The sequence below is a fragment of the Astatotilapia calliptera genome, chromosome 3 (genome assembly GCF_964374335.1).
Source record: "Astatotilapia calliptera chromosome 3, fAstCal68.1, whole genome shotgun sequence".
Taxonomy (NCBI): Eukaryota; Metazoa; Chordata; class Actinopteri; order Cichliformes; family Cichlidae; genus Astatotilapia; species Astatotilapia calliptera.
Genome location: NC_137424.1, coordinates 56,678,254 through 56,694,109, shown reverse-complemented (window position 1 = coordinate 56,694,109; position 15,856 = coordinate 56,678,254). Strand labels below are relative to the sequence as shown.

General features: G+C 44.6%; 2 long non-coding RNA genes across 2 annotated transcripts in view; one reads left to right on the top strand and one right to left on the bottom strand.

Annotated features, from left to right (window-relative positions):
• Positions 1–7,939, bottom strand: part of LOC145425529 (uncharacterized) — a 37,311-nt gene extending 29,372 nt beyond the window's left edge. Inside the window, exon 1 of the long non-coding RNA XR_013906246.1 lies at positions 7,423–7,939. This is a non-coding gene — a long non-coding RNA (uncharacterized LOC145425529). The remainder of the gene's footprint in view (positions 1–7,422) is intronic.
• LOC145425534 (uncharacterized) overlaps positions 1–15,856 on the top strand; it is a 273,752-nt gene that overhangs the window by 49,365 nt on the left and 208,531 nt on the right. The window lies entirely within an intron of this gene.

Sequence of the window (15,856 nt, the reverse complement as noted above, 5' to 3'; positions counted from 1 at the left end):
TCCCACCACCCTCAGGGTGACCTTCATTTTCTTTGCTCTCTTTACCTTCATCATCCTCTTCATCGTCTTCTTGCTCACTATCTGCTGCACACACACACACACACACACACACACACACACACACACACACACACACACACACACACACACACACACACACACACACACACCACACGCACCATTGCCGTTCAGTTACTGAAGGCCAAGATCAGCATGAGAGAGTTGTGGCATGAAGACAACCACTGGATTCAAGCCATCCAACAACAGAGGAGCTGGAGGCAGTGAGGACAGAGCCAGATACTTGAATGTGTTTTCAACAGATTCGACACTGCAGTGAATGCTCACCCCCCTGCTGACTTACCTGTAGCCAGCCTGCAATCCACAACCATGCCACTCTTTCTCCCTCCCTCTCCACATTGCACCATTGCTGCTTCTCCTCCACCATTCACTTCCACTCGTGACCAGATTCAAAGACAAAGGAGAAGACTCCAGTCAAGCACGTCTGCTGGACCAGACCAGATGAGTGCTGTGTCCTCAAGGCCTTTCCCACCCAGCTTTGTGGAGTCTTTTATAAATTGTTCATGTTGAGTTTGCCATCTTCAGAAGTTTTATGATGACTCTGCAGTGGTTGGATGTATCAGTGTGTCATGGTCTGACAACTGAAGTTTAACAACTTTTCTGCATCAGGATTAAAGTCAGAATGAAAATCCTCTATTTTCTCTTCTTCTGCTTCTTGTCAGGCGAGGACTGATGATCTTAATGTTGCTCTTTAACTTTAATTTGAACTAAAAACATACTCAGCTTTATAAAACACCTTATGAAATACATATATTTACTAGAGCTGGATATCTTTAGACCGGTCTTGGTCTCGAGACCACTTTTACGTGGTCTTGGTCTTGTCTCGGTCTCGCTGTCTCAGTCTCGCTGTCTCAGCTCGACATAGTGGTCGGGAGATTTGGAGTCAACAGTATCCATGACACACAACATAACGTTCGATAATGTGTCATCTGCAAAAGCATCAGCTCTAAGAGCCGTGCTTAGAGAGAGCTTTGTAGTGAATCAGAAGAGTCGACTCCCACTGAGCGAGAGCCGGCTCCTCACTTCATTTCCTTTCGCTGCTCAGCTCTCACACAGTGGCTCAGCTATGCTCCAATCTCTCCATATTGTGGCCAATCACATGCGAGGATATAGGATAATATCATTGTGTGAAAAACAGAGAGGGTGAGAGACGCGACAGTCAAGTGGAGCGTGCGTCTGTCCTCTCAGTAAGTGAGTGAGACAGCAGACAGCAGTGAGGAGGGCTGTGTGAAAGCAAGAACACATAAATATGCCTGAAACCCATAAACAAAGCAGCATCTGGCTGCAGTTTAAAGACTTTTTTGACTCGGTCTCATCTCAACTTTGTCTTGGTCTTGGTTCAGTCTTGACTACAAGTCTAATATCTACATACACTAAATAATGTTGTGATTGTCCATCTTGTTTTAAATGTATTATTATTATTTTTCATCTGACAGGTCCAGCTGGGCTCGTCAAGGCAAAACACAATATTTGGTCTTCAGCTGAAGGATTTAATGGCACGCTTAACTGCAACTTATCTTTGTCTGGAAGCACAAAGTTCTTCTGTGAGGAAAAATGTGAGCGAGCAGAAGATATCCTCATTAAAACAGATGGAAGCACAGCTCAGAGTGGCAGATACAGCATGAAGTATGAAGATGGATCTGCAAGAAGAGGAATTGTGTTTTTAAGCTTCTCACAAATGATCAAGTCTGACGCAGGAATGTACAGGTGTGGTTTGGGAAGATCTTCTGCTCCAGATTCATACTTTGACTTTGAGGTCAGAGTTTCAAATGGTGAGTTTTTAGTAAAGGTGAGTGGAATTGAAAATGTGGAGACCCCCCAGGTCTGATTTAGTGATGTGGACCACTTTTAGATCAACCTGTTCAATCAATAAATACAAGCACGTTTTACCTGTTATTCCACTTAAGTGTCCATGTTATATGGCATGTGACAACTGTACTAAGATAACGTTTTAGCACCTCAGTGTAAAGCCTACAATAATATTCAAGGATTTATTGATTCAAATTTAGACTCTACTAAAACTGAGTTTTACACCACCTCCAACTATCAAAGTCTAAAGCAAAATCTTGCTTTTGTTCAGATTTTCTTTTCTCTATAACTGATTTTGGGCATCAGTATCATGGTTTACATCATGATTTAAATAGATGAAATCTACTAATTTAATTCCTATGATGGAGAGTAACAGAAGAAATGTTTGACCTAAAAAGTTGATGATCTTCCAAGAGTGTCATCATGCTAAAAAGAAGTTAGTCACCTTTTTTATATACAGGCTCATCTTCTAGCTGTGAGTCCTGAGAAATGCCTCAAAAAATAAGACAAATGAAAAAAAAACAAAAACATTTGCACTCACACCGGTGAACTTCAAGGGTCTATAACGCTGCCCTTTAAGTTCATACTATGAAGGTAACGTTTTGCATGGCTTCATTAAATATGGTGGAACAAAAAAGTTTTGCCCCCTGGTAGGGTCTCCCATGGCAAATTGGTCCTGGGTGAGGGACCAGACAAAGAGCGATTCAGAAGACCCTATGAAAAAGACATCGAGGGAACAGTTTACCCTGCCCGGGATAGGGTTACCGGGGCCTCGCCCTGGAGCCAGGCCCGGGGAGGGTGCCCGAGGGCGAGCGTCTGGTGGCCGGGCCTTAGTCCATGGGGCCCGGCCGGGCACAGCCCGAAGAGGAGACATGGGCCCATCCTCCCGCAGGCCCACCACCCGCAGGAGGCGCCATAGGGGTCGGGTGCATTGTGTGTCGGGTGGCAGCCAGGAGCGGAGGCCCTGGCGGACTGACCCCCGGCTGCCAAGACTGGCAATAGGGACATGGAATGTCACCTCTCTGGTGGGGAAGGAGCCTGAGTTAGTGCGTGAGGTTGAGAGGTACCGGCTAGATATAGTCGGGCTCACCTCTACGCATGGCTTGGGCTCTGGAACCAGTCTCCTGGAGAGGGGCTGGACTCTGTCTCAGTCTGGAGTTGCCCCTGGTGAGAGGCGGCGGGCTGGGGTGGGTATTCTAATATCCCCTCGGCTTGCTGCCGGTTCGTTGGGGTTTTTCCCGGTGGACGAGAGGGTTTGTTCCCTGCGCCTTAGGGTCGGGGAACGGGTCCTGACTGTCATCTGTGCTTATGCGCCGAGTGGCAGTTCAGAGTACCCAGCCTTCTTAGAGTCCCTGGGGGGGGGGGGGGGGGGGGGGGGGTGCTGGAAGGTGCTCCACCTGGAGACTCTGTTGTCCTGCTGGGAGACTTCAATGCTCACGTGGGTAACGGCAGCGAGACCTGGAGGGGTGTGATTGGGAGGAACGGCCTCCCTGATCTGAACCCGAGCGGTGCTTTGTTATTGGACTTCTGTGCTAATCACAGTTTGGCCATAACGAACACCCTGTTCGAACATAAGAGTGTCCATAAGTGCACGTGGCACCAGGATGCTCTAGGCCGTAGGTCGATGATCGATTTTGTAATCGTATCACCAGACCTGCGACCATATGTTCTGGACACTCGGGTAAAGAGAGGGGCTGAGCTGTCAACTGATCACCACCTGGTGGTGAGTTGGATCAGGTGGCGGGGGAGGACACTGGACAGACCTGGTGCACCTAAACGCGTAGTGAGGGTGTGCTGGGAACGTCTAGCAGAGGCCCCAGTCCGCGAGATCTTCAACGCACACCTCCGGCAGAGCTTCGACAGCATTCCGAGGGAGACTGGGGACATCGAGTCCGAATGGACCATGTTCAGCGTCTCCATTGCCGAAGCTGCTGCATTGAGCTGCGGCCGCAGGGTGGTTGGTGCCTGCCGTGGTGGTAATCCCCGAACCAAATGGTGGTCACCAGAGGTGAAGGGAGCCACCAGGCTGAAGAAGGAGTCCTATCAGGCTTGGTTAGCCTGTGGGACTCCGGAGGCAGCCGACAGGTATCGACAGGCCAAGCGGAATGCGGCTCGGGCAGTGGCTGAAGCAAAAACTCGGGTGTGGGAGGAGTTCGGAGAGGCCGTGGAAAAAGACTTTCGGACTGCCTCGAAGAGATTCTGGCAAACCGTCAGGCGTCTCAGGAGGGGAAAGCGGTGCTCTACCTGCACTGTGTATAGTGCTGGCGGAGCGCTGTTGACGTCGACTGAGAAAATTGTCAGGCGGTGGAAGGAATACTTCGAGGACCTCCTTAATCCCACTGACACGTCTTCCGAGGAGGAAGCAGAGTCTGGGGATGAGGGGAATGACCCGCCAATTTCCGGGGGCGAGGTCACTGAGGCAGTTAAACAACTCCTTGGTGGCAGAGCCCCTGGTGTTGATGAGGTCCGCCCCGAGTTCCTGAAGGCTCTGGACGTTGTAGGGCTGTCCTGGTTGACACGCCTTTGCAATGTTGCGTGGAGATCAGGGGCAGTACCTGTGGAATGGCAGACCGGGGTGGTGGTCCCCATCTTTAAGAAGGGGGACCGGAGGGTGTGTTCCAACTACAGGGGGATCACACTCCTCAGCCTCCCTGGGAAAGTCTATGCCAGGGTGCTGGAAAGGAGAGTTCGTCCGCTAGTCGAACCTCGGATACAGGAGGAACAATGCGGTCTTCGTCCTGGTCGCAGAACACTGGACCAGCTCTTCATCCTCTCGAGGATACTTGAGGGTGCATGGGAGTTTGCCCAACCAGTCTACATGTGTTTTGTGGACTTGGAGAAGGCATTCGACCGTGTCCCTCGGGGTGTCCTGTGGGAGGTGCTGCGGGAGTATGGGGTGTCTGGCCCATTGCTACGGGCCATTCGATCCCTATACAGCCGTTGCAAGAGCTTGGTTCGCATTGCCGGCAATAAGTCGGACTCGTTCCCGGTGGGTGATGGGCTCCGCCAGGGCCGCCCTTTGTCTCCGGTTCTGTTCATAATTTTTATGGACAGGATTTCTAGGCGCAGCCAAGTGGCGGAGGGCTTTCGCTTTGGTGGCCTCAGAATCTCATCTCTGATTTTTGCGGATGATGTGGTTCTGTTGGCTTCATCGGGTGAGGGCCTCCAGCTCGCACTGGAGCGGTTTGCAGCCGAGTGTGAAGCAGCGGGAATGAGGATCAGCACCTCCAAATCTGAGGCCATGGTTCTCAGCCGGAAAAGGGTGGAGTGCCCACTCCGGGTCGGGGATGAGTTCCTGCCCCAAGTGGAGTAGTTCAAGTATCTCGGGGTCTTGTTCGCGAGTGATGGGAGAAGGGAGCCGGAGATCGACAGACGGATTGGGGCTGCAGCTGCAGTAATGCGGACGCTGCACCGGTCCGTCGTGGTGAAGAGGGAGCTGAGTGTAAAAGCGAAGCTCTCAATTTACCGGTCGATCTACGTCCCTACCCTCACCTATGGCCACGAGCTGTGGGTAGTGACCGAAAGAACGAGATCGCGGATACAAGCGGCAGAAATGAGCTTCCTCCGAAGGGTGGCTGGCCTCTCCCTTAGAGATAGGGTGAGAAGTTCGGCCATCCGGGAGGGGCTCAGAGTAGAGCCGCTGCTGCTCCACATCGAAAGGAGTCAGCTGAGGTGGTTCGGGCATCTGACAAGGATGCCCCCTGGGTGCCTCCTGGGCGAGGTGTTCGAGGCATGTCCCACCGGGAGGAGGCCCCGGGGCAGACCCAGGACACGCTGGAGAGATTATATCTCTCGGCTGGCCTGGGAACGCCTTGGTATTTCCCCGGATAAGCTGGAGGAGGTGGCTGGGGAGAGGGAGGTCTGGGCCTCTTTGCTTAGGCTGCTGCCCCCGCGACCCGGCCTCGGATAAAGCGGATGAAAATGGATGGATGGATGGATGGAAAAAAGTTTTGATTTTATCTTCGTCTCTGTCTCAGTGTCTGTCTCTTTGTACATTTAAGCCCTTAGTTGGGAGTAAATGTGGATTTCCTGTGGCAAACATGAATGTCAGTTTCTCGGTTTATGAAGGTCACCTTTAACTATGACAGTGCTGAGATACGGACCTCCTGTGAAGTTGTCACCATACTAGTGATGAGCAAAGCGAGACTTCGTGAAACATTTGAAGTCTTTGTGCTTGTATTGATGATTCCAAACAATCTGAAACCATCTCCACAGTGGCACCTGCTGGACAATTTTGCTATTGTCACGTCCTGATCACATTCTGTGAAATGGTGACACAGACAAGTTCTGCACAACTTCAAACAAAACCACTTATTAAACCAGACCATCAACAACTGTGATCATCACATGTTTTGGAGAAATCCTCGAACAAACAAGGCACCTTGTCTTCTATTGGATAGTGAAAGTGAGGAAAGTGCAGGAGAGAGGGGGGGGAGCAAATGACTTTATCTATTGATGTTATTTAATTATTTCCTGTTGATGGTCTTTTTATTACTAAATATGTTGTTAAAGTATTTTTTTAGCAGTTGGGTAATTAGTGGTACGGTAGAGTACTAAGGTCACATTAATGAAAGGAAAAAAAAATGAGTCCATTTTGAGATTAAACTTGAAATAGTGTTTTGAGAAAAGTCGAAATGTGGAGATTACAGTTGTTGTTTCCAGCCAGACAAATGCCACAGCAGCTATACCCTCACAAAATGCCTCCGTGAAACAAATCAATCAGCTGGCTTATCGTGTCTCGTGATACAACATGCATCCTCTTCATTGCACAAGGGTGTAAACATCGATATCGTTGCTTCTGTCCATTGCCAGACATTTCATTTTATACTAATCCAGCCAACAAGTTTGTGTGTTTGTTCCCTTCTGACCTGATGCAGCTGTTGTCACAGAGGGTGGATGGGGAGAAAAAGTCAGACCTGCTATCTTTGGCACCGTTTCTGATTCTTCTGCTGAAGGTGCAGCTGCTACAATGCCAAGTAGGCTGAAACCTTTTACTGATTCTTTTTCTTCCCCACTTTCTTCTCAGCTTTTCAGCTCCGCCTCTTTTCGCTTTTTCATATCTCTGTTTCATCAACCACTTGTTCCATATTAACGTCTGATGTTGCTTTAAGACATTTAAAGAAATAATACCAAATAACAGCCCAGCTTGCGCTTTACATTTGAGCCTCTCACTCGCTGTCACAACGTCTTCCCTCATGCCATCACCCTGTCAACAGACACACTTTGAACTTTTTTTTTTTTTTTTTGCCTGTCCCATTTGGTTCTTTAGCCATCAGAATTGTTGTCTGAAGACCAACAAGGATACCCAATGGATTTACTTTGCCAAATGGATCATCGTGGCATTGCCGTATTGGTCCATTTGGTCGATCTTTGTTTTTATTATTTATTATATTTTATTTTCAGATGTTACAGACGGGACAGACATGAGTGAGGGCTAGGAAAGGGAGAAAGAAAGAGGAAGGAAAGGAAAAACAGAAGGGGAGAGGGACAGTGAGAAAGGGGGGGGAGAAAAAAAATAAAAATCTCCTGGATCACCTGTTGAGAGAAGAATAGAAAACAAGCAAAAAAACAAAAAAAAACAAAGCAACATACTAAACACAACACCATCGCATTAATCTAGTTGAGTGTAAACAGCAGTAAATACTAAATATTCAATGTTGTTGTGCAGCACGCAGGACAGATGTGCTTCGAAGTAGTAGCCAAGAAAGGTGTAATTTAAGTCTACGAGCAGTGAACACCCGTGTGCATACCTGTGTGGATCAGCGTGCTTGTATTCGAAAGGTTTCTCCATGTAACGATCTGCTAGGGAGTGTGGGGGGCCACAGCCCCGTCCTCCAGGGTATGAAGCAGGTATGGAGGAGATCAAAACTCCAGACATCCAGAGGCCCCCAGAACACAAGAGACCAAGGAAGACCAACAGAGGGGCAGCCGCGCCACTGTCCCAGTAAGAGCTGAGGAGAGTCCCAGATGAGGGTTCACTCAGCAGCCGCGGAGCAGAAGCCAGGGGGAGTTGCAGTGACGCGCCCGTGAGCTCCGCTGGCAGCCAGCTGTGCCTGAGTGACCGAGTCCCAGGCCGAGAGGGCGGGGGCACCCCCACCTCCGAAGTGGTCCGAGCGAGCCCCAGGTTCTAGGCCCCGATAAGCGGCCGCCAAGGAGTGAGCCGGTGTGACACACTTTGAACTTTGAAATACTGGAAATGAAAAACCATCCGGGAAGCCACCCTGGCTAGCAGCCATGGCGGCAGCCATGACAGGTTAGCATGCTACAAATAGTGATGCCTATTAAAATCTAATGTTCATTTCAGTTCTGGAGAAATTTACAATTCTTCTAATGTTAGTGATAATATTTTTATTCAATCTAATTTGTACTGATAAATAATGCAGCACATAAAGAGAAAATGTGTGAACCCACACAGTAGCTCACAGGTCACAAACTTAAATTAAGCTTCCATTTTTGTTTTTCTTGTTAAACTTAAAACAAATCAAAACCGATTGTCTGTCCATCAGCAGCCTGACAGCTGGATAACACAGAAACACTCTTACATTACAGAGACATTTGTAGACAGAAGCGCAGACCACAGAAACTTGATGGGCAACAGAGAAACAGGATATAACACTCACCTCTGAAACAACATTAACTCCAACACTCTGTGCATGATCAGACACCAAAGGCTGTCAGCTTTGTTATGAAGTCTTCATTAACTCTCCTGTAAATAAATGATTTTCTAGAATTAAACTAGTTTGTCTGCTCCTCTCTCTCTCACTCTGTCTCAGCCCACATCACCTTTTTAGACATTTAAAGCTTCAACTGGGCATAAACAGCTCAAACACATAATCTGTTGGAGAGATTCAAGACTCCTGAATGTTTTTTTATTTTGTTCCCACGACACACCTGTGGTTCTTCAAAGGTGGAGAACAGCACCAGAAAAACAGAGTCAGTCAGATTAGGAGTTAGAAATAAAAGAAAGAACTGAATTTTCTCTGAAAGTGGCATCACTAACTTCTCAGTGTGTTTATGGAGAGCTCATATAGAAAATGTGGCACAATTCAGACTTTCTGGTCTAATTTTTCTTTCTTTTTTTATTGGTAGAGAGAGTCAGTCAGCATAACTATGAAAGGCTCTGGATTTAAAAGTGAGGAAATGTGAGAGATAACTGATAATGATTCAGACTGCAGACATCCTGACACCTGATTCACACCTGTTTGCTTTAACATCTCTGATCAAGTTCAACAGTCAGGACACCAGATAATGTTCCTGTTCTCACTGAGTGTGATTAAGGAAGATTCAAATAAAACAGTTTCACCTCCAGTTTCATTTCTGAGGATTTTAAGTTTACAGTTAAAGATCAATTCTGCTCTTTAAACAGTTTAAACAGTTTCTGGATCCAAAAACACTTTATTAGTCTGAGTTGATCCAGATGTAACTTGAAGGAGAAGTGAAAATCAAACAGGGATGTTGGAATTTGTCTGATCACCTGATCACTGACAGGAACATGTGAACCTTAAAGCAGAGAGTTTTGTTTCAGTCAGTAAGAAGAGCGAGTCATCATGCACAACAACGAGAAATCAAGTCTTTGAAGCAAAGAGAAAGCTTCCATTTGAAACGAGGAGACATTAGGAGTAAGTATTTGAGTGTTTATAATATTTTACTCTGTCAGTGTGTTTATGTTATAGTGTGTTTGTTTCTATTTTATTTGAATCTTTTTTCTTTGTGGATTCAAAGGCAGCAGCTGTATAAATAAAATAACTGAGTGTTCGTCTGTTACTGGCTGCAAAGTATGAAGCTGCTGTGTTTGTACAGTGAGATTGAACAACAATAATATGAGCAACATTGTCTGTTTCTCCAGATTTCTGATCAACGATCAGTTTGGGAGGTTTTTCCTTTCTGGGTGAAAACCTAAGGTTTTAATGTTATGTGTAAAACGCTGTGGGTTCAAAGGTCAGTGCCTGGGAGGCTGGCAGGGCAGCTGGGACCAGTCTAGTGGTTATGCTCGCCCGATTTTAACAGCTGGCTGGAGCCTGAGGAGTACTGAGTTGTAGAGAGTTGGACTGAATAAGCTGCCGCTAAGACACTGTCAGTCTGGGTCCTTGTTACACAGTGTAATAATCAGGATCATGAACAGGATCAGATGTTGTGATGAGTGAATGAAGTCAGACTGTAGATTTTCCTTCTTCTGGTTGTACTGACTGACCTTTGACCTCATGTGTTGAGGACTCTTCACCTCTGTCTCCTCTCACAGGGAGAAGATGATCTGCAGGATCCTGCTGCTCGACATCCTCACCTCATGTGTCTTTTGTAATATAATATAATAATATAATTGTAATTTGTAATGTTCAAGTGTCAGTAAATGTGTCATAAATGTTTCCAGTGTTTTCTGCAGTTTCTTCTGTTTCATATTGTCTACATTGTTGTTGCTCCAGCTCAGCACACCAAGAGTTTACAGCTGTTTGTATTTTACAGTTTTTGACAGCGCTTCATCCATGTGATTTTCTCACATTAATCTTTACATTGATGTATTCATTAATACTCACTGTTCCTTTTAATAAAATAAATAACTTAATGAACGTTTTTAATAGAGATGGCACGATACCACTTTTTTATGTCCGATACCGATATCATAAATTTAGATATCTGCCGATACCGATATGAATCCGATATAGTGTTTTTTAATCAACAAAACTGTTTTTTTAAATATCTTGCTGCATTTTGTATAAGTTCATACTCAAGTTTAAAACAACAACTACACTAAAGCTATTCTGTTATACCTGTATGCAAAAAAAAATATTTCATAGTTCAGCAATACTGATCAATCTAATAAACTTAAACCTACACCATCCTCCCTATTCTGGTATTTTAAAGAGTACTTAGCGTAAATATTAAGCAACCTAACTAATAGGGTTCCAACTCCCAGCAACAACAAAAATAAATAAATAAAAAATAGGGAAGCACCCCTCACGCTCCACCTCATGATGCTTAATCGACGTAATCAACCTTAATTTGATGCAGTGTGAAAAAAAATGCACAGAAATCAATTATTTTTCAAGAAATATTAAATAGATTCAACATCTTTCTTCAACAAAATTGCAGACTGTACAGATGGTACCGTCCCAAAGGAAAAAGTACTATAGCTTACTAGGGTATATATATTAGACTTAATAGTCACTATATACAGTAATTGACTTCTATTCCTTTTACATCAAATTAAAACTTTGGGTGTCAGATAATTATTTATTAAAAGCTCGACATTTTAAATGAGAATAAGAAAGAAAAGTATGTCTTTGTGCCCCCTTTTCCCTGTTAATGCCCTATCGGCCCCCCTGGCTAAACTTTGCTAGATCCGCCCCTGCACAGTTACCAGCGTCAGCTACGTAGAAAAAGATCCTGGTGTAGAAAGTAATATTAAATAAATTCTAACAACAGCTTATCAAGCTTAAACGTGCTGCTGTTGTTCAGCCGCTGGTTTCCTCTTTCTGGTGCAAAGTGGGCCATAAACAAACAAGAGAGACGGACTCGCGACAGAAAAGCCGATCAGCTGATCATTAAGCAGTTTCATGATTGAAGTAGCAGCAAGAAGAGGCAGTCGCTTGTTAAGCTTAACGCAGGAATGCTTTACAAACATTCAGAGATGGACTTACACACTTGCTTTACTTCTCTCGGGGATAACTTTGTCGGAGATGAAATGCCGGGTTGCTAGCGAAGCTCCAAATGCTATCCAGACCACCGACAGGTCCCGCATGCCACAGCCGCTCTATCACGTGATGCATACTGCTCCGACGTGCTAACGTTCTGAGGTGAGTTACGGCGTGTTGCAAGTTTTGCGAGGTGCTTTCGTGATATTTAATGGATCGGATTACATTTTTTATTTTTCTCCGATATCCGATCCAGTAATTTAGGTCAGTATCGGACCGATACCGATACGTAATATCGGATCGGTCCATCTCTAGTTTTTAAAGCGTGTCCAAAGCACACTCACATCAAATCTATGGATGAAAACATAAAGTTCAGTGAAGACACAAAGGATAACTGTTTGCCATTGCTGGACTGTGCTGTGCACACTGAAGAGAATGGAACCCTCAACATTGACGTTTACTGAAGCCCCCACACACGGACCAGTACCTCCTCTTTGACTCCCACCACCCTCTGGAACACAAACCTGGAGTAATCAGGACACTACATCACCGGGCAGAACAAAAAGAGGGAACACACACACATGTAAAGGAAGCTCTTAAAACATGTGGTTATACTAATTGGACTTTCATTAAGTCAGCAAAGAGGCACAGAAAAGGAGATCAGGCATCACATGAAACTCAGATCAGGACAAACTCTGATTTTCTGCATATAAATAAAGATTTATTCACTTATGCAGTGTTTTATTTTATTTTGTTGTGTTTCTTGTGTTGTAGTGTACCTGCTATCATGCCAGTGCAATACTGAAAGATGTCACTAGATGGCACAGAGCGCTCAGGAGAAAAGTGAAAACCTTTCAGATGTTGCACAGAATCAATCCTGCAGTCCAGCTGCACACAAGCTTCAGTTTCCTGAAGCAGAAAGCTGCTGCAGATGCTGCAGTGAGCGAGTCTGATGAAGTAAAATATAACATTCATTCACACACTTCCAATCATAAACAACTATCAGTAAATAACATGTTCAGTGTTAAACTGTGACACACAATCGTGAAAGCAAGCCTGATAATAAGGACCGATGCACTTCAAGAACCTAAAACACACCCTCTTCTCTTGGAGCTATTCCTCCTAGCAACCTTTCATTGTTCACTGTGACCTCAAAGTTATCCATAAAACTCGTGCTGTAACGTTGCCATGGGAATGTAACTTTCACACGAGCAAGGCTGGTCTGGTAATCTGATGTATCGGGCATTTGCCTGCTGGGTATGCCCGGATCATCGAGTTACAGACCCCTGATTACAAATGTTTGATGGGTCCTAGCCAGCTTGTTTTGAGGATCAGACTTTTTCTTTTCTTTCTTCAGTAATCAGAAATATCATACAGGCATGTGTGCATACATGTACACAGAATACTGTGAAATGGAGAGACCATACCATACTTTCAAAATCCAAACATGTTTTCCTGTCATGTCTGTTTTATTTGTTTTGGAAGTACCATATCCACTACAGTAGCTGACTTTGGGAGAGACCACTAGACTCAGCAGTGTAGGGGAGAAAGGGCCAGGCTAAATACAACCAAACTGTGTAATTGTTACCATAAAAATACATTCAATTCAATTCAATTCAATTTTATTTATATAGCGCCAAATCACAACAAAAGTCACCTCAAGGCGCTTCATAGATACAGAGAAAAACCCAACAATCATATGACCCCCTATGAGCAAGCACTTTGGCGACAGTGGGAAGGAAAAACTCCCTTTTAACAGGAAGAAACCTCTGGCAGAACCAGGCTCAGGGAGGGGCGGCCATCTGCTGCGACCGGTTGGGGTGAGAGAAGGAAGACAGGATAAAAGACATGCTGTGGAAGAGAGACAGAGGTTAATAACAGATATGATTCAATGCAGAGAGGTCTATTAATACATAGTGAGTGAGAAAGGTGACTGGAAAGGAAAAACTCAATGCATCATGGGAATCCCCCGGCAGCCTACGTCTATTGCAGCATAACTAAGGGAGGATTCAGGGTCACCTGGTCCAGCCCTAACTATATGCTTTAGCAAAAAGGAAAGTTTTAAGCCTAATCTTAAAAGCAGAGATAGTGTCTGTCTCCTGAATCCAAACTGGAAGCTGGTTCCACAGAAGAGGGGCCTGAAAACTGAAGGCTGTGCCTCCCATTCTACTTTTAAATACTCTAGGAACAACAAGTAGGCCTGCAGAGCGAGAGCGAAGTGCTCTAATAGGGTGATATGGTACTACAAGGTCATTAAGATAAGATGGGGCCTGATTATTTAAGACCTTGTATGTGAGGAGCAGGATTTTGAATTCAATTCTAGACTTAACAGGAAGCCAATGAAGGGAAGCCAAAACAGGAGAAATATGCTCTTTCTTTCTAGTCCCTGTCAGGACTCTTGCTGCAGCATTTTGGATTAGCTGAAGGCTTTTCAGTGAGTTTTTTGGACATCCTGATAAGAAAGAATTACAGTAGTCCAGCCTGGAAGTAATAAATGCATGAACTAGTTTTTCAGCGTCACTCTGAGACAGGATATTTCTAATTTTAGAGATGTTGCGCAAATGGAAGAAAGCAGTCTTACATATTTGTTTAATATGTGCATTGAAGGACATGTCCTGGTCAAAAATGACTCCAAGGTTCCTCACAGTGTTACTGGAGGCCAAGGTAATGCCATCCAGAGTAAGAATCTGGTTAGATACCATATTTCTAAGATTTTCAGGGCCGAGTACAATAACCTCAGTTTTACCTGAATTAAGAAGCAGAAGGTTAGCGGCCATCCAGGTCTTTATGTCTTTAAGACATTCCTGCAGTTTAACTAATTGGTGTGTGTTATCTGGCTTCATGGACAGATAGAGCTGGGTGTCATCGGCATAGCAGTGAAAATGTATGCTATGTCTTCTAATGATACTGCCTAAGGGAAGCATGTATAATGTAAACAGAATTGGTCCTAGCACTGAACCCTGTGGAACTCCATAATTAACCTCAGTGTGTGAAGAGGACTCTCCATTTACATGCACAAATTGGAGTCTATTAGATAGATATGATACAAACCACTGCAGTGCAGTACCTGTAATACCTACAGCATGTTCTAATCGCTCTAATAGGATATTATGGTCAACAGTATCGAATGCTGCACTAAGGTCTAGCAGGACAAGCACAGAGATGAGTCCACTGTCAGAGGCCATAAGAAGATCATTTGTAACCTTCACTAAAGCTGTTTCTGTGCTGTGATGAGCTCTGAAACCTGACTGAAACTCTTCAAATAAACCATTCCTCTGCAGATGATCTGTTAGCTGTTTGACAACTACTCTTTCAAGGATTTTTGATATGAAAGGAAGGTTGGAGATTGGCCTATAATTAGCTAAGACTGCTGGGTCTAGAGATGGCTTTTTGAGTAAAGGTTTAACTACAGCTAGCTTGAAGGCCTGTGGTACATAGCCGATTATTAGAGATAGGTTGATCATATTTAAGATCGAAGAATTAATTAATGGCAGGACTTCTTTGAGCAGTTTTGTAGGAAAGGGGTCTAAAAGACACGTTGATGGTTTGGAGGAAGTAATTATTGAAGTTAACTCAGAAAGATCAATTGGAGAAAAAGAGTCTAACTTAACATCAATGGTACTAAGAGTAGCTGTAGATAATATTACATCTGTGGGATGATTACTGGTAATTTTTTCTCTGATGATAAAAATTTTATTTGTGAAGAAGTTCATGAGGTCATTACTAGTTAACGTTAAAGGGATGGTTGGCTCAAAAGAGCTCTGACTTTTTGTCAGCCTGGCTACAGTGCTGAAGAGAAACCTGGGGTTGTTCTTATTTTCTTTAATCAGTGATGAATAGTAAGATGTTCTGGCTTTGCGGAGGGCTTTCTTATAAAGCAGCAAACTATTTCTCCAGGCTAAATGATGATCCTCTAAATTTGTGACACGCCATTTCCTCTCCAGATTACGAGTCATCTGCTTTAGGGTACGTGTTTGAGAATTATACCACGGAGTCAGGTACTTCTGATTAGAGACCTTAGTTTTCACTGGAGCTACAGTATCCAGAGTCGTACGTAGTGAGGAGGTGAAATTATTAACAAGATAATCGACTTCTGTTGGGGTAGCGTTCAGATAGCTGCTCTGCTCTGTGTTGGTACAGGGCATTGAAGATGATAACAGTGGGTGGATTATATTCTTAAACTTAGTTACAGCGCTTTCAGAAAGACATCTACTTTGATAAAGTCTACTCTCCACCGCTGTGTAATCAATTATTGTAAATGTAAATGTTATCAGGAAATGATCAGACAGGAGAGGGTTTTCAGGAAACACTGTTAAATTTTCAGTTTCTATGCCATATGT